Here is a 27,010-nt window from a genome sequence, read left to right on the forward strand (position 1 = left end):
ATAAAAAAAAACTGAAAAAAAATAAACGTTAGATATAATCATAGAGTGAAATGAAACATTATTGAATAAATTAGGTTTATCAATATCAGAAAAAATAAAAATAAAGCAATTTATGAGTTTATTCCAAATAATAATCTCTAAAAAAATCTCTGAAGATGCTTTTATTATTAAAGATGGCGCTTGAGAGCGAATTTGTGAAAGTTTTAAGAGTTGTTGGATTTACTTTTTAAATAAAAAGTTCGAGTAAAAAAAATTGTTCGATATTATGTAAATAAAAGTTACGGTTAACATACTCAATTTTTTTTGTAAATTTTATATTTTCGGAGTTTTTTTTTTTTTAATAACTTTTAGTTTCGATGTAATTTTAACCTTTCAAAAGTTTTCATAATTTGATAAACACTTATACATAAATAAAAACTACAGCTAAGATTAGTTTTTTCAAACCTTAACCTTATATAGTATAAATTTTTATTTAATTTATTAGTATATGATAACAAACTTAAATAATGCCAAATCAAGTTAAACACATGGGTTTTAGATATTTCATAATGATTATCTCGACTTAAAAATCAAAATTGACGTAATCAAATGGCATAGGTATATTTTTGTTGTAATTATTAATTAATTTTTATTTTATTTTATTTACTTTTAGCTATTTCAATCTTAAATGAAAAGCTGCTTTCACTTCTTCGTTTGTGTAATGGTCAGTGAATAGGATGACAGTAAAATAATGCATGAGGGTCCTGCCATTCCAACCACACTCTGCATTTGATCTTTTGTTTTTATTCAATGTATTCATGGTCCATTCCCACAAAACATGCCATGGATTATGGATACACTCAACTATGTTTCCATTATCATGTTAAGGAATGGTAAAATAATATACTTTTTATAACACCCTATTTCTATTTTCAGCTGTTTTCCAACATATACATGTTTTAATTTTATAGATGTCTTTAAATCCAAACATAGTTAATATTATAGCTACTTATCTACAGGCCCGTCCCAGAGGGTGGGCGACAGGGACGATTGTCTAGGGCCTATCTTTTAAAGGGGTCCAAGTTTTTTATAGAAATTTTTATATTTAGAAGATAGTACAAATAATTTTCTTACAATTATTGAGTTATTATAAAAAAACTTTATGAAATTTGTGTATTTTAAAGGCCTATTTTTTGCTCTCGCCCTGGGCCCAAAATATGTTTGGAACGGTCCTGCTTATCTAGTGAATAAGAATTTATAACATAATAAACAATGATAAGGTAAATAACAAAATTCTTAAAAGAATCACATATTGCCTGTATCGAGTTCGCCTTGAAGTCTTACCATTCGTGACCTTAAGACATAAGACTAACCATTTGGCTCGATATAGAGTCTTTTGCTCTAACTTGGAATACACAATGAGAGAAAATGTGCAGACTTTATGCCTAGTGAGATCACGGGATTTTAAAGAAATTGAACTTAAAAGATCACCATATAAAAACCATAAAGCTGATAAATAATAAAACAGTTAAATGCTTCTCAAACTGAAAAACATGCAACCTTGGTATTGTTAGAAAAAATAGGGATAAAATAAGCTAAGATGTTTATTTCCTTTGTCCCATGCATATAGGCTTGGGAAAGAATGTTTGTGGGTTTATAAAAAATCATTGGTTGTTGTTGATAAATATTAGTGCCACGTCACTAGTGACACGCATGCGAAGTTTGTTAAGTTAGTTTGTTAGTTAGTAGTGGTTGTTAGAAGACACTTGTACATTGTTTCTTTCTCTTAGATTAGTTGTCATCAAATTCTCTTGTATATAAACTTTTGTTTTCAGTTTGTTAATCAATCAATGAAATCATTTTAGTTCATTATTTCTCTTTCTTCAATTCAAGATGGTCAGAGTATGTTTTTTATTGATTTTTTTTTTTTGTCGATTCTTCTATTCTTAAGGCTGATGGGAGTGGAGATGCTAAGCACCCTCGCTAGGAAAAGGAACACCGCCCCTAGCTCACGCTAGGGGGTTTGCTAGCTTGAAGTCGTTACATGCATAACGAGAGGAGAGAGAGGGGAAGAGTTGCACCTGATTGGCTCTTTCTTTTTGACCGAAAAGATCTTATATAAGCCAGAAGTTCAGTAACCAAGAAAATAGAAGCTCAAGCACTCAATCGTTCCCCCCTTTTGAATTCTTCAACTGGTAAGCAACTTTATCTTGTTTTAATCAAACTAGAAAACTCAAATCTTGCGGTTTAGCTTCTTGAAAAAATCCATTTTGTTTGTAGTTTATATACCAATTGTTATCAACAGTTAGTATTTTGAAGTGATGAGACGAAAATCCAATTTATCATGAAAAACCGAGGTGGGTTTCATCAGATCCATGAAGCCTAGGTTCCATGTGTGAAAATCTTAAAAAAGTTTCTATCTTTTTGGGGTTTCTCTTCAATTTATGGTGGATTCAAATTTTTATCGTCATAGACTGATGAGCGAGATTTATTCTTAGTGTTCGGTATTAAATTTGTGAAATTAGGACTTGGTGTGTGTTTGGTATCCTTGAATGAAGGAGAGAATGGAAAAAATAATTCCATTACTTCCAAAAAAATGTTGTTTGGTTGATCACATGAAAAGGATAAAGTGATTACCGAAGGAATGTGATTCGTTCTAAACACGCTTTTTCGATTCATTGCATACCCCCTGTTTTTTTTATCATTCATTCGCTCAAAGAATGAAAACTATTGATTTTACCCTTTATCGGTTCTTCTTGAGTTTGTCAATATCACACAACCAAATAGTGAATCCAACCAAAGTCAAAAAACTCAATTGTTTAAAGCCAACGAGATGATCGATTTCTATAGTAAAACAAGTATTTGAATTGATTTCAGCAGTAGAAGCCACAAAATTAGAAGAATATGTAACATCCCAAAAATCATGACCAAAAATTTCATTTTTATTTTATTAAAATAACCATAATTATCAAAATCATTTCATCCAAAAGCATAAGTTAAAGCATCAAATCAGAGTATCTCATCAAAACTTATATCGGCATATCAGAGTAAAAACATCCCAGACTAAAAAAATGGTGTGTGCACTGCATCCATCCCGAGCTCTTCCCCTTGCTATTAGTGAGTCTCCCCAAACTACCACATACCATACACATAATAATGCTACTAGGAGATACGGGCCCAACCCACACTTAAGGAGATACGGCCCCCGCCCACACTCCGCTGACTACGAGATATGGGCCCTGCCCACACTCGGCTAACTATGAGATATGAACCCCGCCCACACTCAGCTGACTATAAGATACGGCCCCCCCACACTCGGCTACTATGAAATACGGGCCCCACCCACACTCAGCTACTAAGCATACATACAAGTATCACACAGACAACAAGTATAGTCAAATCTATCAATCAATCCTATATCCATACTCAAATAATACTATGAGATACGCGCCCACACGCGGTTATCTATGAGATATGGGCCCTGTCCACACTCAGCTACTAATCAATACACATAACATATACGGGCCGGCCTTGATGCCTTCGACCCGTTCAAACCACGAGGAAACTCACCTCACTGTCGGATGATAGTTGAAATGTCTCTGCCCGGAATCAGCTCTACTCACTCGCTAAACCAAAACAACCCCTTAGATACCATTCCATACTCATAACCCTTAAGTTAAACTTTGGTCAAGTCAAAGTCAAAGTCAAGTCAAAGTCAACGCTCCGAGTTGACTCAAATCGTCGAGTTTACCCTTCAACTCGTTGAGTTCTCATGAATCACAGTATCGTGAAATAGCGATCTAACTCGTCGAGTTTTCCTCCAACTCGCCGAGTTCATCCTTCTCAATAGAAACAGGACTTCCTGGTACAACTAGTCGACTTCCCTTATGGAATCGCCGAGTTCCATGAATAGAATCGGGAATGTTCGACCAAACTCATCGAGTTCCTCTATGAACTTGCCGAATCCCTTACATTTCTAGTCTATTCATCCCTTTCCTCAGATCTAAGGTTTCATAATACAGATCCATATTGCTTCGATAACCTATTTCTGTAAAGTTGACAACTTGATGGCTTTACATGCCTCAAATTGACCCAAACTCGAGATATAGCAACCTACTTCTGTGGACATGGTCTTTTCTTGGACAAGAACGGGTTTAAGACCCTTTTTATGATTCTAAGGGCCAAAATATCACTGGAAATGGGAATCCTTAGCATATGATCTATGAAGGGTCTCATGTTTCCCACAATGGGATCAAAAAGACCCATAAAGCAAAACTAAAAGAGATCTAGGCTATGAATCACCAAGTTAAGGTGAAACATCACAAAAACACGGTCCAAAATTTTCATTTTTAAACCATTAATAAAACCATGAATATCATCATCATATAAATATCATAAACCATGCATCTTAACATAAAGTAATATCTGTCATAATATCAAAATCTCCTATCAAATATCAGAGTAAATCTCCCAGGCTAGAAAGTTGTGGTGTGTGCCATGTGATCATTCTGAGTCCTTTTCTTTGCTAACAGAAGTACCTGAAACCAAAACTGAAACTGTAAGCACGACGCTTAGTGAATTCCCCCAATCTCCAACATACCATACACATAACATATCACACATAACGATACTCTAGGACTACTCCCAACTGCATTAGGACGAATCCCGGCATCGGTTTACCCGACATCGGACTCCTACCTGACATCGGGCTCACCCCGACATCCAAACGCATCGGGCATCGGGCTTACCTCGGCACATACACATCATATCATATATCATAAACACATAACATAATCACATAATCTGCATTGGGCTTGCCCCATAATCGGACCGAAGCCCGAAACATATAACATATAGCATTCAAACTAGCATACATTAGGCTTGCCACGACATTAGGATTGCCCCAGAACACATAAATCATAGCATATAAACTAACATACATCGGGCTTGCCCCGGAACACCTAACTCATAACATATAAACTAACATACATCAGGCTAAAGCCCGATACACATAACACATAACATATAACATACAACATACAACATGCATGAATCAAAAAGACATCACGCATATGTAAATACTTCTCGGGACCACCCCGACATCAGACCAAAGTCCGAAACACATAAGCTGCATAGGGCTAACCCCGACATCGGACCGGAGTCCGTCATACTGTGACTACATAAACGGGTCGGCATCGGTACCTTAGACCCGTTCCTACTAGAGGAAAACTCACCTTACACTGCTGGAGTCCTGTTGATACCCCTCTGGTTGCTATCTGGAAATTCCCCAAACTGCTAATCCTTCGGCTTCCCAAGCTACCAATACCAAAATAACGCTTAAACCAAAATACCCTCCAAAAGTCAAACTAAACCCTGGTCAAAGTCAACATCAACGATCATCGATCAAAGTCAACGCCCCGAGTTGACTCAACTCGCCGAGTTGCTCCATCAACTCGTCGAGTGCTAAAAATCCGAACACTGAAATCGCGAACCAACTTGTCGAGTCGACCCCTGACTCCCGAGTTCACTGGCTAATCAAATTTGCGACTTATCGAGTCAACTCATCGAGTCATCCCTCATACTCGCCGAGTTCCAGCATAACCAAAAATGGGACAATTCGCTTAGACTCGTCAAGTCCCTCCCTGGACTCGTCGAGTCCCTCAGTCTGATTGGCCATCTTAACAGATTAAGCCCTTACACTTCAGATCCAAACCCTAAAATTCATCTACATGCTGAAGATGACCTCATGAGGGTAAAGTTTCCAGCTTTACCCACTCCTAATCCTTCTTAATGGGTTAAGCCAAAACCCTAGCTCCTTAAGACATAACTTTATGTCCAAAAACTCTTATTACTCCAATCCAACGAATAACAACATAGATCTAGGCCTTATACACCAGAAGGACACATAAAGTCTCTACCTTTTCTTCCAAGCACGACCTTTTGAGGCTTAAAGGCCATAACAACTCCTTAAAGCTTGCATGAGGGTTCCAATGGCATAAATCTTGCACCTTTATGCCTTAACCACTCTTAGGGACTCCAGATCTGAAAGGATCTTTGCTTGGGACATCCTTGTCCCATACATCAAGCTCCACGGACCAAAACTCTCATAAAGTGGACATAAGGAGATCTAAGAAGCTATAAATCAAGATGAAGACTTGCTTACCAGAAAATGATAGAAATGAGATGGTGTTGCTGGATCTACAAGTTTCTGCATGAACCTTCAATCTCCTTCTTCTTCTTCTAGCCTCCAAGAACACCAAAACACTCAAGAATGGCTCAAACACTCACAAACAATCTAGGGTTTCGTGGGTTAAGTTCTGGAAAATGGGGGCTAGGAATGGAACCAAGAGGAGGAGAATAAGATGCTTAAATAGGGTGCCAAGTCCCAAATTTAGGGTTTCCCAAACCCTGACCAACTCGCCGAGTCGTCGAGTAGGTCACTTAACCCGCTACCCAAATCGTGCTCCTACTCGTCGAGTCATCCCACCTACTCGACGAGTCGCTTCCTGAATTTTAGATTCTCCTTTCCTTTCTAGGTCTTCTGGATTCAGGGTGTTACAACTCTCCCCCACTTAAACTGGACTTCGTCCTCGAAGTCCACTATGGTCAACTACCCTCGCAACCTCCCACTACGTTCCGATGCTTCTAAACTACCCACAACACAGAATTGCCTGAAATATTGGACTGCCTGAAGCACTGATATGCCTAAAAGATTGAACTATTTGAAACACTGAGATATCGAAATGTCGAGCTGCCTGAAGCACTGAACTGTCTTAATCACTAAACTGCTTGAAACACTGAACTTCCTGGAACAATAAACCGTCTGAAACACTGAACTGTCTGGAACACTAAACTGCCTGAAACAATGAACCGTCTGAAACACTGAACTGCTTGGAACACTGAACTGCATGAAACAATGAATTGTCTGGAGCACTGAACTGTCTGAATCACTGAACTGCATGAAACACTGAACTTCTTTAAACAATGAACTGTCTGAAACAATTAAATCCCTAGAACATTGAACTGCCTGAAACAATGAATTGTCTGGAGCACTGAACTGTTTGAATCACTAAACTGTCTGAAACACTGAACTGCCTGAAACACTAAACTGCCTGGAACTCTGAACTGCCTGAAACAATGAATTGTCTGGAGCACTGAACTGTCTGAATCACTGAACTGCCTGAAACACTGAACTTCCTGAATTTTATGACTGTAGTGGTGTTCCCACGGTCTCATCACTGGTACGGATGAGATTTAGAACTAGAAAACCGGACCAGAACCGGAACCGAACCGGAACCGGACCCATTAGAACCGGAATATATAGAACCGGGTCCGGTTCCGGGTTTAAAAATTGGCTTTATCCGGGTTCCGGGTAATCCGGGTTTGGGTCCATCGGGTCCGGGTAAACCGAGTCTAAAATCCGGAACCGATTTTTGGAACCGGAACCACTTTTAGGGCCTGAACCGGTTTTTGTGAAACGTTTACAAGATGCATATCTTATTCGTTTCAACTCCAATTGACATACGATTTTTTCCAACATGTAGTTTAGAGTTTGTACATGATTCTAGACTATAAATTTGTCATTTTTAATTTTATATTCATTGACTTACAGTCCTCAAAAGTCGAGATATCAAAGCTGGAAATGTTTAGTTTTTTAGTTTTTTGTATTCGGTGAATGTTTTGAAACATGCATATCTAATTCGTTTGAAGTCGGATTGACATGTGGTTTTTTCCAACTTCTAATTTACAGTTTGTACATGAGTTTAGACTATAATTTTTTCATTTTTGCTTTAACATTCAATGATTTACAGTCCTCCGAAGTCGGGATATCAAAACTGAAAATTTTCAACTTTTCAGCTATTTGTTTTTGTACTTTGTATTATGTGAAAATATTAACACAAGCATATCTCATTCGTTTAAAGTCGGATTGACATGCGGGTTTTTCCAGAGTGTATTTTAGAGTTTGTACATGATTTTAGACTCTAATTTGTTAGTTGTGGTGTCTTATTCAATAAGTTACAGCCCCCAAAGTCGGGATATCAATATGGAAATTTTCAAAGTTCAACCCACTAAGTAGTAAGTAATTACCAAAAAATTCCGGTTTTTTCGGGTTTTCCGGTTTTAAACCCACTTTATCCGGTTCCAACCTACCCACTTTGATGTTTCCGGGTTTTCCGGTTCTAGACCCACTTTACCCGGAACCATACCCGAAACCGAACTGGAACCGGTTCCTATATACCGGTCCGGTTTCCGGTTCTATAAAATCTCATTAACCGGTTTCGGGTGTTCCGGGTCCAGGTCCATCCGGTCCGGGTTTGGACCCACTTTCATCCCTAATCACTGGCTCAACAAGTCTAATTCATCTTGGGAAAACTGTAATCTAATCTATGGATTTGCCACTCCTCCACCGCTGCACATGAACTGGTGGGTACCACTATTCCTTCTGCGATCTAACAACACTCCCATGCTATCTACCAACCTAGTGAGTGCCACAACTACGCCTGTAGACTCACAACACTCTAGCAGTTCCCACCAAACTTGTGATTACTACGGCTACGCCCGCAAACTTACAACACTTTCTCACACTATCTGGCTGCTAGTGAATGCTACGGCTACACCCGCAGACTTATAACACCTTATTAATGTCTGGCTGCTAGTGAATGCTACGGCTACACCTGTAGACTTACAACACCCTAACACTATCTGACTGCTAGTGAACGCTATGGCTGCACCCGCAGACTTACAACACTCTAACACTATCTGACTGCTAGTGAATGCTACGGCTACACCCGCAGACTTAGAATACCCTAACACTCTTTGGCTACTAGTGAATGCTATGGCTACACCCGCAGACTTACAACACTCTAACACTATCTGGCTGCTAGTGAATGCTATGGCTACACCCGCAGACTTACAACACTCTAACAATATCTAGCTGCTAGTGAATGCTACAGCTACACCCGCAGACTTACAACACTCTAACACTATCTGGCTGCTAGTGAATGCTACGACTACACCCGCAGACTTACAACACCCTAACACTCTCTGGATGCTAGTGTATGTTACGGCTACACCCGTAGACTTACAACACTCTAACATTATCTGGCTGCTAGTGAATGCTACGACTACACTCGCAGACTTACAACTCCCTAACACTCTCTGGCTGCTAGTGAATGTTATGGCTACACTCGCAAACTTACAACACTCTAACACTATCTGGCTCCTGGTGAATGCTACGGCTACACCCGCAGACTTACAACAATCTAACACTATCTCGAACTCATGTTATGACTGGAATCTCCAACCTGATTCCATAAGGCCTGCTATCACGTGACCCGCTACATCCATACCGCACCCATGCCCGTGATCAAAGCGTCACAATAACTCACGAAATCATCTACGCTCTCTAGCAGGGTGAGAATTGGGGTCTTGCATAACTGCTGTCTGAGAATCTCGAAGGCTGCCCGCTGCTCAAGACCCTATCAAAAGGTTACCGACTTCTTGGTCAGTTGGGTCTAAGGAACTGCAATCTCGGAGAAGTCCCGCATCGATTTATGGTAATAGTCCGCTAGACCCAGGAAACTCCGAATCTCGGTTGGAGACCTCAGAATCTCCCACTGCATCACGGCCTCTATCTTGGCCGGATCGACTAGTATCCCCTTCTGGATGACAAGGTGCCCAAGAAATTGCACCTCACACAACCAGAACTCACATTTGGAGAACTTGAAAAAGTCTCTCCCTTCTCAGAGTCTGTAGCAACTCCATCGGGTGCTCCTCGTGCTGCTCCTCAGTTTTAGAAAGGACTCTCAATCCTTTATTCCATCTAATGGTCGATCTGCTGACAACCAACACTTACCACTACTAATGCTCCCAAAACTAACCCATTTCAAATCTGAACCACTCTGGAAGACTAATAGGACACCTCTCGTGTCCTACTCCCACTTGATACAATGGATGCATCCCGAGGACCTGCTCTATAGAGAAACACCTTCGAACTACTACTCTAACATCCATGGTATGCATATGGCATATAACTTAATCATAAGCAGGAATCATAATATTCTGAAATACACCTACTAACACCGATGCAGTACCGTAGCAAATAAATCATAAATACAAGCAGATAGGAAAGTGAAAGATACGCACCTGCCACACCAGGGGCTGCTCGCGTCTCCTTTAAAATCAACTGGAATGCCCTGCTCCTTGTCGTGGGCATCTCTGCTCGGCCTTGACAACCGTTGCTGATCCTCAAAGTCGTAGGGGGCAGGTGCTATCAACTGTCATGATGTAACCAAACTCAGGCATTGGGCCTTTTGTGGCCCCTCTGACTGCAATGGAGGCAGATCAGGTCTGCTTCTTGGGTGGTGGTGGTACAATCCCTGCTATAATGACCGAACTGGCCGCACTTGAAACAACCAAAATTGCCTCCACCACCACTCTTACACGCCCCCACGTGGTTCCTGCCGCACTTGCCACAGCGGCTACGATCCTGATGTCCTCTAGAACGAGAATATGATGTCTTGAGCGTCTTACTGGGACCCTCCAAAGCATGTTCCTGATATGAACTCCTTTTCTCAATGCGCTCCAAAACAGTCTCGTACTCCTGAACCCCAGAAGTCATGTCCCTCAGGGTCTGATACCTTGTCACACAAGCTTGCCCGTTTGCCAATGACTAAGTTGTAACAACTGGAACATCATCTTCCCCAAACCGGGTCACAAACTCCTCCCAAGACATGGTCTCCACCTCAAAAAACGTGATAGACCGCATAATCAATTCCCAGCAGCTCCTTGCCGTCCGATATAGGAGACCCACAGCGAACCGAACCTGGGTCCTATGGGGTAAGGACTAGTGCGGAAAACACCTTCCATCTCCTTAATCCAATGTAAACTCAAAATATTGACAGTCCTTTCCCCCAATGGCTCACCACCTGATCCATGACTGAATCCTGAACCAGAACCATCTCTCTGAGTGTTCATCTCTAAACTGAAAACCACAAAACCTCTAGTCAGATATACTTAAGATCCTCTTTTCCGAAGCTTCTCATATTCTCCAAGACTCTCACTGATTCGAGTATGGATCTTGTGCTTTCAGTAGTACGGGCTAAATACTACCTTCCACACCTATCCATACTTTCCTCAACAATCCTCCCGAATCCTCCAAGTCACTTCCTTAAATTGGTACTACTCTCTGCTACTCTCATTCTAGGATTTCCTAGGTTCCTAAACCAACCTGATCCTCAGCTGCTGAAAGACTCTTCATGATGCCAACTAACCACTACATGAATACCATCATATGTCGCGAGGCTCAGATAATCCTTCGAGTAAAGGACTCATCCCTACCACGGTTAGACTCGGACGAGAGCTGCGTAGTAGGGTCAAATCCAGCACTCTGAGATTAGTCACCCTGGTCACATGTGACTTAGCGTATTCATCTAGTACTTAACTCCCATCACTCGAAGTCCCATAAAGCACAGACCAAGCAGCATTCAGACAAACGAAAAAATTTAACCAATATACTCCAATCAAACAATTCTATCCTCTCATCGGGAACCTATACTAACATGCAATTCATAAAGTTCATACACGTATATCATGCATAACCTAAACGTGCTATCCTACCACTATCTGATCAATTCTAATATGCAAGTGTACTAGCTCATAAAAGCATACAAAGGTATCTTATCCTAGATCCTCAGCTCTAATCTAGCATGTAGTTCTCATATTCATATCATCACATAACATAAACTTGTGTGGGTAATTTGGGAGTACTTACTTGGGCTCGGCTGATTGCATGCAGCACACCCTTTTTCTCTTTTCGGAATTCTTTTCTTTCTCAAAACTTCTTTTCGCTTTTTCTAAAACTCTTTTCTTTTCTCAAAATTCCTTTTTACAAAAAATGATTTTCCTTTTGAAAATTTCTATACCAATTCCTTAGTTTGAGTTCAGACACACCCGGAAGTGTGCCCAAATCTCTCAAACCAATGCTTTGATACCAACTTGAGACATCCCAAAAACACGGTCCAAAAATTTTGTTTTTAAACCATTAATAAAACCATGAATATCATTATTATATAAAAATCATAAACCATGTATCTTAACATAAAGTAATATCTGTCATCATATCAAAATCTCCTATCAAATATCTCTTAGGGACTCCAGATCTGAAAGGATCTTTTCTTGGGACATCCTTGTCCCATAGATCAAGCTCCACGGACCAAAACTCTCATAAAGTGGACTTAAGGAGATCTAAGAAGCCATAAATCAAGATGAAGACTTGATTACCAGAAAATGATATAAATGAGATGGTGTTGTTGGATCTACAAGTTTCTACTTAAACCTTCAATCTCCTCCTTCTTCTTCTAGCCTCCAAGAACACCAAAACACTCAAGAATGGCTCAAACACTCACAAAATGATATAGGGTTTCGTGGGTTAAGTTCTGGACAATGGGGGCTAGGAATGGAACCAAGAGGAGGAGAATAAGATGCTTAAATAGGGTGCCAATTCCTGAATTTACGGTTTCCCAAACCCTGACCAACTTGCCGAGTCGGTCCCCCAACTCCTCGAGTAGGTCACTTAACCCGCGACCCAAATTGTTCTCCTACTCGTCAAGTCATCCCACCTACTCGATGAGTCGCTTCCTGAATTTTAGATCTTCCTGTCCTTCCTAGGTCTTCTGGATTCGGGGTGTTACTTATGGACTTTTTACCTCAAGAAGCTGCCAAAGATGGAAGAAATCCCATATCTAATGTTCCTCCTCAAGCTTGATGACTTCTAGTTCTTCCAAGTCCTTTACCAAGCACAAAATCACACACAAATCCACTCAAAACTTCAAGTTTCTCACCAAAGAGCTCCCAATACGATTTAGGGTTTTAGGGAGGCTGATGAGAGGCTGAGGGAAAGGATTAAGTCCTTTAAATAGGGTGCAAAACCCTAGAAAGTAGGGTTTAATCCCAGCCAATCTACTCGTCAAGTTGATGCCTCTCAACTCGTCGAGTAGATTACTTAAATTACGCGGTTCTGACAATCTCTAGTCGACGAGTTTGGGGCTTCCAACTCGTCGAGTTGCTATGTGAAAATGAATAAATTATAAATGTAGCACCTGGTTCCTGGTACGTAAATCTTATTTGAGTATTTCTCTTCTTTTAGCCTTGGACTCGGCGAGTCATAGGTTCGACTCGCCGAGTAGATGCGGGACCCAGGACACGTTTAAGTTGGCGACTCGGCGAGTCCATATCCTAGACTCGGCGAGTCACATCTGTTGGATGAAACCCTAAGTTTCAGGGGTTTGCACCCTATTTAAACAACATATCTGCCCCAAGCCAGCCCCCATTCACCCCCAGAGCTTCCAACCCTCGTTCTAAGTTATTCATTTAGAGTTTGAAGCAATTGTTGTGTGATCTTGAAGGTGTTGAGGCAAAAGGGAAGTAGATCAAGAGGAAGGGAAGGAATCCAAACATCTTTGTGCTCTCTCAGCAGTTCCTTTGAGGTATAACCCGTTTTTCCCCATGTTTCCATGCTTATTACTTCATTTAAGTCATTCTTGAACCAATCCCCAAGCTTGTATGTGCAATATAAGTCGTAATAAGTTGATTGGCCTCTAGATCTAGGCAAGATTGAGCTCCAGGAGCTCAGATCTGTTACCTTTATGGACCCATGTTGCTTGTTCACCCTAGATCTACCCTTTTGAGGAATTTTGAACCCTAAAATCCGTATTGGTGAATATCTACACGTAAAGTTGGAAACTTTATGTGTGATTCGTGTTCTAGGAGTCCAGATCTGTGAATGGCATGGACTGGAATCGAACAAATCTATGTATTTAGTGGGTGCATGGCAACGACTCGGCGAGTCGTTCATGTGACTCGGCGAGTCTGTTCGTGAGTCTCCGAGTTTGTCCCCTTTTCGTAGCGTCGAGTGAGCAGTGAGTCACGGGGTGTGACTCAGTGAGTCGGAAGTTGAACTCATCTATGGAGGTACTCGGTGAGTTCAAGGCGATCTCCTTAGATCAAGAACAGACTCGGCGAGTTGTTCATACAACTCGGCGAGTCGAAGCAGCAAGTGTTCTTTGGATGAATACGAACTCGACGAGTTGTTCATACAACTCGGCGAGTAGGATGAAGGACTTGAATATCAGTTTAGAAGGAGAACTCGTCGAGTCATCGCCTAACTCAACGAGTAAAAACGGGATTCAGGACAATCGTTTGGGTAGGGACTCGGCGAGTTGGAAAGCCAACTCGGCGAGTCGGGACAACTGAAAGTTGACACTGAATTTGACTTAGGGCATGATCAGGGGTAAAATGGTCATTTTAACCAAAGGACAGTTAGCAGTGTTTGATTGAGTATGTTGTGGGAATTGCAGCCGGAGGATTTCCGGAGCAGCAGCAGCAGCAGTAGACAGTCAGTTCCCGATCAGATCAGCAGCTACTTCGAGGTGAGTTACCTTCCAGTAGCGGTGGGTCTACGGCCACAATTCCGGCCCACCAGTAGGAGTCGTATGTTAGATGATTGTCTTTGTGATGTCATCTAGGTTTGCTACTACCTGATATGTTATATGCTAGCATGATATGTTATATGAGATAGAAGTAGAGATCGGTTGTTAGGACCGACGGGTAGTCAGCACCCCAGAATGGCTTGACACGGGTAGTCAGCACCCCAGAATGGCTTGACACGGGTAGGACGGCACCCCAGAATGGCCATACCGGGTAGTCAGGCACCCCAGAATGGCCTGGCAGTATGTATGTTATGTGTTTGTATGGTATGTGGTACGATGGGGGAACTCACTAAGCTTTGTGCTTACGGTTTTCAGTTTTGGTTTCCGGTACCTCCTCAGCTAGGGGAAAGGAGCCGACGCGGTAGTAACATGTCACACACACACTCTCTGGTTTCCGCATTTACGAGATTCTCTGGGATTTATACTCTGATATTTTGATTGGTTGTATGGTTTGGCTTTTAGAGATGGTTTACGTTGTGTCATGGTTTGATCAAACAATGTTTTTAATTATTAATGTTTTCTAAAGTAATGTTTTAAAACGAAATTTTTGGACGTGAAAATTGGGTCGTTACAAGTTGGTATCAGAGCCCTGGTTTGAGGGATTCAGACACACCTTCAGGGGTGTCTGAACTCAAATCGAGGGATTAAAAGATTTTCTAAAAGAAAATGTTTTCTAAAAATTGAGAAAAGAGTTTCGAGAAAGAACGAAGTGTGTGATGTGCGCGACCGGCCGAGCTCAAGTAAGTATTCCCCAAAGTACCCATACAAGTTTATGTTATGTTTATCAGCTTTTGTAGAACAGCATGCTAGAATAGGACTAAGGATCTAGGAGTGATGCCTTATGTGCCTGCTTTATGTGTTTCAGTTGTATGAGAATTGCATGCTAGATATTGAGTAGACAGTAAGTAGGATAGTCTGATTAGGTTATGCCTAATAGTATGAGTTTAGCACTTTATGCTAGCTCAGTTCCTGTAAGCAGATAGAGTTGATTGAGATTGCTACCCTTGTCTGAATGCTGCTTGCTTCGTGCTATGTGGAACTCTGAATAATGGGAGTTAGCCATTAGGCGAATGCGTCACGTCACATGTGTTCAGGGTTGAATAATCTTAGAGTGTCGGAATTGATCCTACTGCGCAGCTCTTGTTTGAGTCCAACCGTTGTAGGGACGAGTCGGGTACTCGAAGGATTATCTGAGCCTCGTCACATGTGATGGTATTCGGGTAATGGCTAATTGGCATTACAAGGAGGCCTGCAGCAGCTGAGGACTGGATAGAGTAGAATCAGAGATTTCCCTAGGGCAAGCCTAGGATGAGTATAGCAGTGATCAGCAGTAGTGAAAGGGATCTGGTGGAGTCGAGGCATTCCTTGAAGAAGGTACGGATAGATGTGGAAGGTAGTATGGGCCCGTACTACTGAAAGCAGAAGATCTGTACCCGAACCAAGGAAGGCCAAGATAAGACCAGGGAACTCGTAGGTAGTAGTGATCCCTCAGGAAGTATCAGTATCTCTAATGTTTGTTGTGATGTATTGCAGAATGGTGGTACTTCGATCGAGGCCGATAAATGGCGGTTCAGGAGAGGGGTCAGGTTCGGGATCAGGTTCCGAGCCGGTAGATGAGGGACTACGTGAGTTCATCGCGTCAGAGATCACCAAAGGCATCCTTGAGTCGACCCCCATCCTCTTTGGGTCGATCAAGGAAGGGATCATGGAGTTGATGGAGGATCGCCTTCGGGCATTCCGAAGTGATATGGCATCTAGCCAGTCGGGATCTCGCACACTGTCCTTCAAGGACTTCAGGGGCAGTGGTGCGCCGGATTTCCATGGGGTGAAGGACCCCATTGCTGCCAGGCGATGGATTGCAGACATCGAGTCTGCACAGTTGACTAGCTTCTGCCCCGAGGGGTCGAAGGTGAGGTATGTAGCAGGGTGTTTACGGGACCGAGCCTGGGATTGGTGGGAGTCAGTGGGTGACTCGTTGGGAGCCGCAGCTATCGAGGCTATGACCTGGTCGGACATTGTGACCAGGTTCAGGGCAGAGTTTGCGCCGGCTGTCGAGCTTCAGCAGCTAGCCAGGGAGTTTCTAGACATGAGACAGACAACGGAGACTGTGGCGGAGATCACCGCCAAGTTCCGGGAGAGGGCTTTGTTGGTGCCCCAGTATGCTAGTGACGAGGATATGAGGAGGACCCATTATCATGATATGCTACGAGCTGACATCCGGGAGCATGTTAGCTTTTCGGCTTGCCCTACCTTGGACTCTATGATTGCCAGGGCGAGGGAGAGGGAGATAGATTTGGAGCACATCCGGAAACGGAAATCAGATGAGGGTCAGACAGGAGGGGCTTCGGGGAAGAAGCCCAAGGGATCAGATGGTAGGCCGAAAGGCTAGTCAGGACCGAGCCGCTGCAGTAAATGCGGCAGGCCGCACGAGGGGTCGTGCAGGATGGGATCATCAGGCTGCTACAAGTGCGGCAAGTCTGGGCACATCAGCAGGAATTGCACTGCTCCGGCAGCAGTTATTCAGACATCATAGTTGTTGTGTTTCCACTGCAACCAGAGGGGCCACAAGAAGGCCAATTGCCCCTAGTTGACAGTTTTCAACGCCGGTGAAGGCACCAGCTCCAGCGACCCTGCGGATCACGGATGTCCGGCAGGGCAAGGCAGAGGCTCCAGTGGTGAGGAGCCGAGCATTTCAGCTGACTACCGAGGAGGCACGCGCCGCACCCGATGTGGTGACGGGTATGATTCTTTCCCTCTATCTTATTTTTATGATGTTATGTTATTGATATGTTCTCCGTATGTATATGTATGCATTAGGATCGTTCCATGTGAACGGCCTTCCAGTTCAGGTGTTGTTCGACTCGGGTGCGTCCCGATCATTTGTTTCCCTTGCGCTTAGCAAGAAGTTTCATGAGTCATCGGGCGAGTTAGATTGCCCTTTGGAGGTGGAGATTGCTGATGATCAATCGGTGCGAGCATCGATGGTATTTTGAGATTGCATGCTGCGTTTGTTTGAGGAGCGCTACTTGGTAGATTTGGTTCCCATTCCGCTGCGTGGGAACAAGGTGATTATAGGCATGGATTGGCTGAGCCCTAATGGGGCAATGATAGATTGCGCGCAGCAACTGGTGCGAGTCAGGACCCCAGGTGGGGGAGAGTTAGTGATTCATGGTGAGAGGCCACCTTGCGGACCCACTGTATGTTCAGCAGCAAGGGCTAGGCGCTATCTTCAGCAGGGATGCGCAGGATATGTCGCGTATGTGATGGATACCCGGGAGGCGGGTAAGGCGACATTGAGCGAGGTTCCGGTGGTTCGAGATTTTGCAGATGTTTTCCCGGAGGAGCTTCCTGGGATACCTCCGGAGCGACAGGTGGAGTTCAGGATTGACCTTGTTCTTGGTGCGGCCCCGATAGACAAGGCACCGTATCGGTTGGCTCCTCCTGAGATGCAGGAGTTGTCTACACAACTGCAGGAGCTGTTAGACAAGGGATTCATTCGACCGAGTAGTTCACCCTGGGGAGCCCCGATTTTTTTCGTGAAGAAAAAGGACGGGTTGCATCGGATTTGTATAGATTACCGGGAGCTGAACAAGGTAACGGTGAAGAACCGTTACCTGGTCCCGAGGATTGATGACCTCTTTGACCAGCTTCAGGGAGCATCTTGGTTCTCCAAGATTGATTTGCGTTCGGGTTATCATCAGATGAGGGTTAGGGAGGAGGATACGCAGAAGACCGCGTTTCGGACGCGCTATGGCCACTATAAGTTTGTGGTGATGCCGTTTGGGCTCACCAATGCTCCTACCGCGTTCATGGACCTCATGAACCGCGTATGCAGACCGATGCTGGATCGGTCTGTGATAGTCTTTATCGATGACATCTTGGTTTATTCCAAGACTCAAGAGGAGCATGAGGAGCATCTGAGAGAGGTGTTGGAGACCCTGAGGAGGGAGAGATTGTATGCCAAGTTCTCCAAGTGTGAGTTTTGGTTGCGCGAGGTGCAATTTCTCGGACACCTTGTCAACCAGGACGAGATTCTGGTCGATCCGGCCAAGGTCGAGGCCGTGATGAGATGGGAGGTTCCGAAGTCTCCATATGAGATTCGGAGTTTCCTGGGATTAGCAGGCTACTATCGGAGATTTATTCAGGATTTCTCCAAGATAGCCGTACCCCCTGATGCGGCTGACGAAGAAAGCCGTGGTGTTTCGGTGGGGACCCGAGCAGCAGGCTGCGTTTGAGACGCCGAGACAGAGACTGTGCGAGGCGCCGATCTTATCCCTGCCAGAGGGCGTAGAGGATTTTGTGGTATACTGTGACGCGTCCATTTCTGGGTTGGGCGCGGTACTGATGCAGAGGGGGCATGTCATTGCCTACGCTTCGAGGCAGCTCAAGCCTCATGAGGCGAACTACCCGACGCATGATTTGGAGTTGGGGGCGGTGGTTTTTGCCCTCAAGATTTGGCAGCATTACCTCTACGGGGTTCGATGTACCATCTACACGGACCACAAGAGTTTGAGGTACCACATGGATCAGCCGAATCTGAATATGAGGCAGCGTCGGTGGTTGGACATGGTAAAGGATTATGATTGCGAGATCCTCTACCACCCGAGGAAGGCCAATGTGGTGGCCGATGCGCTTAGCCGCAAGGCGGCGCCGATCAGGGACGTTTGAATGAGGATGACCGTGGTGACTCCCCTATTGGAGCAGATTCGGGAGGCCTAACAGGAGGCTATCAAGGAGGAACATCGGAAGAGTGAGCGTGTGGTGGGTCAGGTTTCCTCCTTTGATTATGATAGCCGAGGACTTTTGACACTACACCGTATGGTGTGGGTACCATATCACGGAGGCATGCGCCAGATTTTGATGGAGGAGGCGCACAAGTCCCGATTCTCTATTCATCCCGGGGCGACGAAGATGTATAGGGATCTTCGTCTAGATTATTGGTGGCCCTGCATGAAGTGGGATGTGGCATGGTACGTTGAGCGCTGCTTGACCTGTAGGAAGGTCAAGGCCGAACATCAGAGGCCGCATGGCAAGATGCAGCCATTGGATATTCCACTGTGGAAATGGGAAGATATCACGAAACTTCCCAGGACCGCGCGTGGGGTGGATTCGATTTGGGTCATCGTGGATCGATTGACCAAGAGTGCTCACTTTATCACGATTCAGGAGAGCATATCGGCCGAGAAATTGGTCGACATCTATATCAGGGAGATCGTGGCGCGGCACGGGGTGCCAGTTTCAGTTATCTCGGATAGGGATGTGCGTTTTACTTCCAGGTTTTGGAAGAAATTTCATGACGAGTTGGGCACTCGTTTGCATTTTAGCACCGCCTTTCACCCGCAGACGGATGGTCAGAGCGAGCGGACCATCCAGACTCTGGAGGATATGTTGCGGGCGTGCGTGCTAGACTTCGGTGGTAGCTGGGATACCTATCTTCCCCTGGCCGAGTTCTCCTACAACAACAGCTACCACGCGAGTATTGACCGTTCCCCATTTGAGATGTTGTATGGTCGGAGGTGCAGGACCCTGATATGCTGGGGTGAAGTTGGCCAGATAGTCATGGGGAGCACCGAAGTGGTGCTCAAGACGACCGAGAGGATCCAGCAGGTCTAGAGCAGGCCTCATACTACTCAGAGTCGGCAGAAAAGCTATGCCGACAAGCGTCGATCCGACTTGGAATTCCAAGTCGGGGATATGGTCCTCCTGAAGGTGTCGCCTTGGAAGGGCGTCATTCGATTCAGGAAGCGAGGCAAGTTAGGTCCGAGGTTCATCGGACCATTCCGAGTCATGGCCCGGGTGGGCAAGGTGGCGTATAGACTGGATCTGCCAGTCGAGATCAGCCAAATCCACATCACTTTCCATGTTTCCCAGTTGCGGAAGTGCTTAGTGGACGATTCAGCAGTAGTGCCTTTGGAGGATATTCAGGTTGATGACAGCCTGAATTACATTGAGCGCCCAATCGCAATCCTCGACAGGAAGTCGAAGGATTTGAGGAACAAGAGGGTGGAGCTAGTGAAGGTGCAATGGCAGCACCGCAAGGGTTCGGAATGGACTTGGGAGCCGGTGGACGAGATGATGGAGCATTATCCCGAGCTGTTTCAGGATCGAGCAGCAGACTTCGAGGACGAAGTCTAAAATAAGTGGGGGAGATTTGTAGCACCTGGTTCCTGGTACGTAAATCTTATTTGAGTATTTCTCTTCTTTTAGCCTTGGACTCGGTGAGTCATAGGTCCGACTCGCCGAGTAGATGCGGGACCCGGGACACGTTTAAGTTGGCGACTCGGCGAGTCCATATCCTGGACTCGGCGAGTCACAGCTGTTGGATGAAACCCTAAGTTTCAGGGGTTTGCACCCTATTTAAACAACATATCTGCCCCAAGCCAGCCCCCATTCACCCCCCAGAGCTTCCAACCCTCGTTCTAAGTTATTCATTTAGAGTTTGAAGCAATTGTTGTGTGATCTTGAAGGTGTTGAGGCAAAAGGGAAGTAGATCAAGAGGAAGGGAAGGAATCCAAACATCTTTGTGCTCTCTTAGCAGTTCCTTTGAGGTATAACCCGTTTTTCCCCATGTTTCCATGCTTATTACTTCATTTAAGTCATTCTTGAACCAATCCCCAAGCTTGTATGTGCAATATAAGTCGTAATAATTTGATTGGCCTCTAGATCCAGGCAAGATTGAGCTCCAGGAGCTCAGATCTGTTACCTTTATGGACCCATGTTGCTTGTTCACCCTAGATCTACCCTTTTGAGGCATTTTGAACCCTAAAATCCGTATTGGTGAATATCTACACGTAAAGTTGGAAACTTTACGTGTGATTCGTGTTCTAGGAGTCCAGATCTGTGAATGGCATGGACTGGAATCAAACAAATCTGTGTATTTAGTGGGTGCATGGCAACGACTCGGCGAGTCGTTCATGTGACTCGGCGAGTCTGTTCGCGAGTCTCCGAGTTTGTCCCCTTTTCGTAGCGTCGAGTGAGGAGTGAGTCACGGGGTGTGACTTAGTGAGTCAGAAGCTGAACTCATCTATGGAGGTACTCGGCGAGTCAATGCCCTGACTCGGTGAGTTCAAGGCAATCTCCTTAGATCAAGAACAGACTCGGCGAGTTGTTCATACAACTCGGCGAGTCGAAGCAGCAAGTGTTCTTCAGATGAAGACGAACTCGAGGAGTTGTTCATACAACTCGGCGAGTAGGATGAAGGACTTGAATATCAGTTTAGAAGGAGAACTCGTCGAGTCATCGCCTAACTCGACGAGTAGAAACGGGATTCAGGACAATCGTTTGGGTAGGGACTCGGCGAGTTGGAAAGCCAACTCGGCGAGTCGGGACAACTGAAAGTTGACTCTGACTTTGACTTCGGGCATGATTAGGGGTAAAATGGTCATTTTACCCAAAGGACAGTTAGCAGTGTTTGATTGAGTATGTTGTGGGAATTACAGCCAGAGGATTTCCGGAGCAACAGCAGCAGCAGTAGACAGTCAGTTCCCAATCAGATCGGCAGCTACTTCGAGGTGAGTTACCTTCCAGTAGCGGTGGGTCTACGGCCACAATGCCGGCCCACCAGTAGGAGTCGTATGTTAGATGATTGTCTTTGTGATGTCATCTAGGTTTGCTACTACCTGATATGTTATATGCTAGCATGATATGTTATATGAGATAGAAGTAGAGATCGGTTGATAGGACCGAAGGGTAGTCAGACACCCCAGAAATGTCTGACAGTACGTGATGATATATTTGCATGCTGGCTTGTTATGTTATATGCGATAAAGGTAGTAAGAGGGGACTAGTCCCCGAGGATCGGTTGTTAGGACCGACGGGTAGTCAGCACCCCAGAATGGCTTGACACGGATAGTCAGCACCCCAGAATGGCTTGACACGGGTAGGACGGCACCCCAGAATGGCCGTACCGGGTAGTCAGGCACCCCAGAATGGCCTGGCAGTATGTATGTTATGTGTTTGTATGGTATGTGGTACGATGGGGGAACTCATTCAGTTTTGGTTTCAGGTACCTCCTCAGCTAGGGGAAAGGAGCCGACGCGGTAGCAGCATGTCACACACACACTCTCTGGTTTCCACATTTACGAGATTCTCTGGGATTTATACTCTGATATTTTGATTGGTTGTATGATTTGGCTTTTAGACATGGTTTACGTTGTGTCATGGTTTGATCAAACAATGTTTTTAATTATTAATGTTTTCTAAAGTAATGTTTTAAAACGAAATTTTTGGACGTGAAAATTGGGTCGTTACAATAAACTAAATGTGTACCATGAACCAGGCGTTACAAAATATCATCATTGAAGTCTTATAAATGTTGAAGCGCCCAACAGTAATATTAAGCTGATATATATTGAAAAGTATGTAATTTCCTAACTGTCTTTAACATTCGATTCCAAACAATCTATTTAATATCATTTGCACAAGCTTGGTTTTTTTGCACTAATCAATCATCCCTAATTTACTGTTGGATATAGAGTCTATGCCCATAACTTTATTTGGTATGTGTGACATCCCCAAAATCTCGGTCAGAAAAGACCGGTTTCATTTATGCTTTTTAAACATTTTCAGAGTAAATCCTTTTGATTTTAAAAGAGATGCGGAATTTGTTCCCAAAAAAACAAAATGTGATAAAATAATATTTACCAAAGCATTTCATAAAGAAATGTATTTTCATTATATAATCAAAACTCGGGATGTCATGTTCCGATACAGACCATAAAGCATAAACGATAAAATTACAAGTCGATCAACAAATATATACATATACAAACTTGTAAACAAAACAACTTGATGATAAATCCATCTTATGCCCTTGCGCCACTTCCTGTAATACAAATAAAACTGAGTGGGTCGGGCTTGGGAGCCTGGTGAGCATATAGGGTTTTCAACCCACAATAAATAATTATATTTAATTTCACCAACCAACAATAACCCAATTACCAATTCCCGTTATTCTCACTTTATGTCCCTAAAATAACTAACACAAGGGACCTAGTCTAAGAATATTTCATCGGGGCGACAACACATGCTTTCGAGGGTTTCCCGACAATATATGTCAAATAAGGCAACCATGGGGGGATGGAGTACAGTAAATGTACACCCAAGTTCATTAACACCTACAGGTGGCGAGCCTGCTAGTGTTCCACAATACCGTCTAGAAAAGTCCGTGGTCGTCATCTAAACTCCGCTAGATGACTAAATCAAAACAACATCGAGGCATCTCATCTGTTTATTACACACCAACTATCTACCCATGTTCTACCCAACATATTAGTAGATAAAAATATACATTTTTATACATAGTTTAAAACATGTATAGCATGCTTTAATCAATACATATTCCACATAACAGACGAGGCACACACACATAACACGTATTTTATAGAGAATAAATCAGATCTATAAGATAGAAGAGAGTGAATATACATTGACACATATAACAACAAAATATATATACACATAGCACGTATTTTATATAAAATACTTCATAATAATGTGTTAGAAGAAAGTAACTACACACTCACTTGATCAGAAGATGATCGGACATCACTACAACTTGCAGAAGTAGTATACTACGATAGATCTGGAAGATCTTCACAAAAATCGGACTCCTTGCGGGCAGAGCTTCGGCTTGGGAATAACGCTCTTCGGGATCCTCGGGGCTTCGGATCTTGCTTCGGGGCTCGGGAATGATACCGGGGCTTCGGGATATGATTGGCATGCAAATCAAGGCAAAAACTAGAGAGAAGAAAGAGTTTGAACAAGAGAAAATGGCTGATCTCGGTTTTTATTTATAAGCTGGGGGGTCTGGGATTACGCTGGGCGTAATTTCAATTTATGCTGGGTGTAACTTGGTTATGCTGGGCGTACTTTGACGTCATTGCATGCATCAATTGGTGGCACTCGAGTATTTGTCAGGCAACTTGCACCCTACTGAGTACGATGGGTGTACTCAAATTACGCTCGGCGTAATTTGACTCGTCAAACTTCTAAATTGCGTAACTTTCACATACGAGCTCCATTTCGACGTTCTTTATATCCACGCGTAGGTGAGACTACGCTCTACAACTTTCGTTTAGACTCCGTCGGCCAATTTTGACTTTATTTTTATTATTTATTTTCAGTAGGCCCGAACAGGAAAACTTCGTTATAAAATCATAACTTCTTCGCCCGACGTCCGTTATCGCCTAACTTTTCATCGTTTCGCTACTAACAACGAGATATTCGATTCTCGTTTAGATTGTTTCGGCTATAAACCGCTCGATCTCAAATCGAGGATTCGGGCTGCATACTGCCAAGTCGAAACTTCAGAAAATCATAACTTCCTCATACGAAGTCAGATTTGGGTGTTCTTTTTATGCGCGCTCTCGGTTTAAAGAAATCTATGACTTTCATTTAGATCACTAAGGCTCAATATCTCTCTAACGTAAATTTCACTTTTTACGTCATTCAGCGTTGCCGGTTCTGTCGCGAAATTTCGACAGGTCATAACTTCTTCGTTATAACTCGGATTTCGGCATTCTTTATATCTTCGGAATCCTTGTTTCGACCACTACATCTTTATGCAAAGATATCGGGCTTATCTCATACTTTAATTTTGACGCTGATTTTATTCTTAATTCATTAAATTATAATAACTAAGAAAATAAACACATAATTCACATCATTCACAAAATACTCAAATATTTCATCATTAATACTTCAAAAAGAGTTACAAGGGTTAACCTAGACTATTACATCAACGAAAATGCCTAGCCTGGAAACGCGGGCGTTACAGTATGTACTTGACCCGACTCGACATGGTCCATTTGGGTTGCATGACATTGCAATACTTGGATAGACAAAATGAGAGAAAGTACACTTGTGATTATTAATATATTATAAGTTCTAATATATTAATAATATTATTATATAATTAGTATTGATCAAGTATTAATCTAGTATTAATTTGGTGATCAAAGTGATACTAATTAAATACATAGGGTTGATTGTGACAATCATCAATTCTTTTATGGTGGATTAATGATCCATGGTTTATGGGTTTGGTTATAACCATATGGAGCTCCATGGATAGTCCATGGGAGTTACAAACCCATGGATCATGAGAAATGGAGAGTCATGACAATTAAGAGTATTCATGTGAAAACCCTAATTATGACAACACTATAAAAGGAGCCCTTTGGCTAGCAAAATTGGCTACTTAGAGTTCTTGTGAGGGCATAACCGATTTTTGAGTGTAGAAGTATTCTCTCAAGTTATTCCATGTTTTGTGGTGTTGTGTGAAGCATTTGAGGTACAACATTTGGGGTGGTAGGCTCACGAAGTCTTGAAGGAATCCAAGCAACAACAAGGTATGTATTTCTACTAGTCTTTATGTTTTATATATTCCCCATGCCATGCTAGTTAGGAAATAACCTTGAAAAAGAAATTTGCATGTATATAGAAAAAACATAGATTCAAGGTTATTAGGGTTGCATGTACACTTAGGAAGTGTTAGGATGCTCAAAACCCATCATTTACATGCACAATCCAGTGTTAGATTTGTTGTTCTTGCACTAATCAATGATCTCTAATTTACATGCACACTAAATGTTCGATTAAATGTCAGGCTTAAATGTTTGCTTACCGTCTTGCTCTACATCTCTAGTCTTTTTGTTTTGTTGTTTATGTGTTAATAACATATGGCTTCCTAACAGAGTATCACCGATTTTTCTTCCAAATATAATTTTGTAGGATCCAATGAAATGGGTGATTTGTTTCATTAATACACCCACAAATGATTAATACATATCAGATCATGGTTATAGGATCGATATGTTTCAAACATGTTTTTGTTAGTTGACGTTTTGAACCAACAGCCGCGAGTTGGACCTGAAACAAAACCAGCAACGAAAAGATGTAAACAGAGTAATAACATGTAAGAGCCCACAACTCAATTTCAAATGTAACTAAAATGGGAGTTTATACACATATTACTGAAATTATTCGGGTCTATGATGGATTGTGTATTAAAAAAATCGAATTTATGTAATATTTTGTGTATTAAGAAAATATTGTTTAATAAATTTGAAAAATAAAATAAACATAAATAAATAGAGTGCTAGGAGTGTTATCGATCCCTATGAAATGCTAAGAATTGGGTGCTAAGTCAACAAGATGACGCGGTAGGCAAAAAATTGACATGACAAGGTGCTAGGAGTGTTATCACTACCTCTAGCCTAAGCACTTCATCATTTCTAACAACAATCAATCCAAGCAGAATTACATTAATCATTCTAATCCTTTTTATATCATCCGTCTGATCATCCCAGTATGCTTGTTGTGTAAAAAACTCAAAATCCTTTGATGGATCGAATCACAACTCCTGGAGCAAATCTATACTTATTGCACTCTAAACTGAGAACAAATTAGGTTTTGTTAATGGAAAGATCAAGAAACCAGACGATGATCAACCAAACTTCGATCTATGGCAAAGGTGTAATGATATGGTGACGCCATGGCTTCTTAATGTCTTATCCAATGATATTGTTGAATCTGTCATC

This window comes from Lactuca sativa, chromosome 9, assembly GCF_002870075.4.
Source record: "Lactuca sativa cultivar Salinas chromosome 9, Lsat_Salinas_v11, whole genome shotgun sequence".
Taxonomy (NCBI): Eukaryota; Viridiplantae; Streptophyta; class Magnoliopsida; order Asterales; family Asteraceae; genus Lactuca; species Lactuca sativa.